At 42.1% G+C, this 3,406-nt stretch overlaps 1 long non-coding RNA gene across 4 annotated transcripts; it reads right to left on the bottom strand.

Annotated features, from left to right (window-relative positions):
- Positions 1 to 268: 268 nt before the first annotated feature.
- On the bottom strand, positions 269 to 2,617 carry LOC125022816. 4 transcript variants are annotated; one of them, XR_007114484.1, is made up of 10 exons: positions 2,538 to 2,617; positions 2,349 to 2,407; positions 2,066 to 2,229; positions 1,928 to 1,974; positions 1,461 to 1,586; positions 1,293 to 1,352; positions 970 to 1,192; positions 729 to 880; positions 548 to 652; positions 269 to 371 (listed from the first exon to the last, which is right to left on the bottom strand). It is a non-coding gene; the product is annotated as an uncharacterized LOC125022816 (long non-coding RNA). The 4 variants fall into 4 exon arrangements; XR_007114485.1 differs by having other exon boundaries at positions 548 to 647; XR_007114486.1 differs by having other exon boundaries at positions 1,461 to 1,546.
- Positions 2,618 to 3,406: the final 789 nt, after the last annotated feature.

The following is a 3,406-nucleotide window of genomic DNA, read 5'->3' as shown; positions in this document are numbered from 1 at the left end:
ATAATAAAAACTTTCATTTAAAAACTGCATTTTGTATTTACTTGTGTTATATTTGACTATTTAAATATGTTTGGTGATCTGAAACATTTGAGTGTGACAAACATGCAAAAAACAAACAAACAAAAAAACATGTACAACATGTACAAAAAACATGTGTTGGGGCCAACACTTTTTCACTTCACTGTAGCTTATTTATTCTACTATTTATAGCCAGACCCAGAGGAAGAGGACACATGTCAAGTAAAATCAGAGGTAGTTGTTTAGATGGCTGCTGTGGTTTATTAACGTTTAAAGAGGCTGTAGGTGGAGACTGTGGCTTCAGGTGGAGGAGGCTGTGGATGATGGCAGAGGCTGGAAGGAGCAGGTGGACACTGGAGACAGAGACAGACGTTTCAGATGGTTGTAGAAGCTGGAAAACAGTTTTGGGAGTGACCTTGTGACTCTTGGTGCTCACAACGCTGCTCCTCTGGACTCAATGATCCTGGCTCTCTTGTTGTGGTTCGTGGTGCATTCAGGTCCTGGAGTCTACAGAGAATTAACAACTTACCTCTCTGTCCCTGTTGCTGCTCCTCTGGACAAGATGATGCCAGGAATAAAGGCACTTTTTTGGGGGGATCCTGGTGCCTTCAGGTCCTTGCCCCTAAAGTCTGTACTGAAGACAAGAGAGGTTTAGTACGTGCTCACTGACAGAGTAAACATGTGCATGGTGTTAAACTGTGTACTCTTACGTCTGGCATGTACTGGTGTTCTCTATCCAGAACACCAGGTTCTCCTCCACAGGGCAGGTGTATGTTGTCCCTGAGCCTGCTGCCGCCTCCTTCAAGAGAGGACACAGACCCTGAATCTGGTCCAGGACGGATGTCAGGAACTCATGAGCATCCTGAATTAAAAGATACACACAGAGGACTTTATAAACTGAGCACACCATCATGAGGAGATGAGATAACAGAAGAGGTTCAGGTGACTCACCTTCTGTTCATCATCCCTAAACTCCAGAGCCTGGCCCGACACTGTGTCCTTAAACGAGCGCAGGAGACGACGTTTATCTTTAGAGGCTGTGAACGCGTGCTTCTCCTGGATCTGACAAGACAGGAGGTTAAGTACATACTTAACCTTGTCCCTGTGGTTGTTCCTACGTGATCAGAGAGATCCTGATGCTCTTCCAGTCTCCAGTATTCATCCAGTTCTAGACCTGAGAAGGAAGAAGAAAACAGAGTAAACACTGTGTCTGTCTTTAAATCTCTTTCTCTCCTTCTGAACCTCAGTTGGATGTGATGGTGTCGCATGCTCACGTCTCTTATAAAAAAGGACGTACTTCTTCCTTTCTTCGCAAACAGATGAGTCGACTATAGCTGTTGATAGAAAGGAAACAGAATAGAGATATTTTTGCTGTTAGATGTGTTTGTTCATTTTGTTTTCTGGGTTTTGAGTTGAATGTGAGTGTGACATGGTTGTTGTACCTCAGCAGCTGAGCTCCAGGGACTGGACCGGCTCCATAGATCTGATGCCAGCAAAGAGATCTTTCAGGAACAGGAGACTCTGCAGGCTGGAGTTAAGGTAGCACGTCATCAAGTTCTGTTTTCTTGCTACAGTCAGATAAAAAACGGTCAGTAATCAACAGTCAGTAAAACACATCAAGGGGCTGAACATTGTTTTGATCAGTAACCTGCAGGGAAAAGATTTAACACAAACACACCGTATGATGCGGTTGGAGGTTTGTGTGTGACAACACATCTAGATTTTAAATTATAATCAGATGAAAAAACACATCAAATCTCATCAGGTCAGAAGTCAACTGTAATAACTGAACTTACTGGACCTTTCAAGCTGAGCTTTGGGAGTCTAAGAGTGAGATTTAGAAGACTGTTATGTGAACATGAATTGAATGTAGAATCTACTAAAAGGTATTCAGTATGCAGTTCCTTACCTCTGTGATGGGGTTGGTGGTTTCTTCTCCTCAGGTTTCTTCTTTTTCTGCAGAGTAAAAACAAAATGAATATTATAAGAAAACTTGGAGAGCGACATAAGATTTAGAGGAGCAGTATGGAGGTAGTTGTTTCATTACGTGTTAAAGAAGTCCTTGATGATTTTCTCTATGGTGGCGTGGAGGGTGATGTCAGACGGTATCAGGTCGTCGATAGTCAGAAAGCACCTCTCCAGATCTGGCACCACCTCTTTCTGCATCCCTGCTCGTGGTCTTCTTTTATTTCCTCTTTGACGATGCTGCTGCTGGAAGAAGAAACAGGCCGTCAGAGAGATCATGATGATGAGATGAGAAGTTCAGATGAACAAGTAACAGTCAGTGACTTTCACAGGAACAGGAAACAGCCTTAAATGAGTTTCATTACCTTCCTTGAGGTTTATTCTGTCCTTCAGGGTCGGGAGCCGGAGCGACCAGATTTTTTCTCTGTTGGAGGAAAGACAAATGTTTATGGTTCAATTAAGAAAAAACAGAACAATGGTCTTCATTATTTGTGTTCTGATTTAGTTACGACTGTTAAATATCTGGTTCCTTTGGCTCCTTGTGTGACACATACCTTGCAGCATTTGAAAAGCCGTTGCCACCAAGGTGCTTTCTTGGCCAGTCTGGTTGGCGTTTGGCCGTCTGAGGAGGCATCGCTAGTGATGAAGAGAAACATGGTTAGGTCTTTTCTTGTGCTTCACTGTTATGTGAACATGAATGATGCTAAAATGACAACATGACCATAGTGAAAGGTACTCAGCATGCAGTTTCTTACCTTTCAGATGGGGTCGGTGGTTTCTCCACATGTTGCTTCTTTTTCTACAGAGTAAAAGCATAATTTATAAAATGAGAACACAACAATGTCAACTGAAAAGGTTTTTATTCTAAATACAATATCTAAATGAGTGAACATGAATCTCTATCTCATTCAGTCTACCATACCTCAGAGATGCTGGAGAGACTCTTCCTCTGTTTCCTCTCTGGTTGTCCAGTCTCAGCTGGCTGTGTTGTGTCACACTCATACACACACACACACACACACACACACAGATGGTTGACAAAATTCACAGAAATCATGTACAAAAAACTTTAGTTCACACTGAAAACACCAAACCTCTGGAAGAATGTGCAGCAAGTCTGTGAAACAAACCTCTGTCAATCGCAGGCGAAACATTTTTAGTTCTCTCAGTCTGTACTGATATTGTGAAATGCTGAAATCTCTTGAAATCTAGAAAACTCTGGAAATTGTGAAATTTCTCCAGGTCTTGAAATCTGTTCGGTCCGGTAGCTGAACTAAAACTGACTGAAAATGTTGCTTCCAGGGAGAAACACTTTTAGAATGTTGACCTCTGTGATGTAATAATGAAGATTCTGAATAGAATGTACAGTGGTGCTGCACCCTGATACCTAAACATGGCTTTATTCACATTTATCATAAACGTA

This window comes from Mugil cephalus, chromosome 16 (genome assembly GCF_022458985.1).
Source record: "Mugil cephalus isolate CIBA_MC_2020 chromosome 16, CIBA_Mcephalus_1.1, whole genome shotgun sequence".
Classification (NCBI taxonomy): domain Eukaryota; kingdom Metazoa; phylum Chordata; class Actinopteri; order Mugiliformes; family Mugilidae; genus Mugil; species Mugil cephalus.
This window is presented reverse-complemented; position numbering and strand designations above follow the sequence as displayed.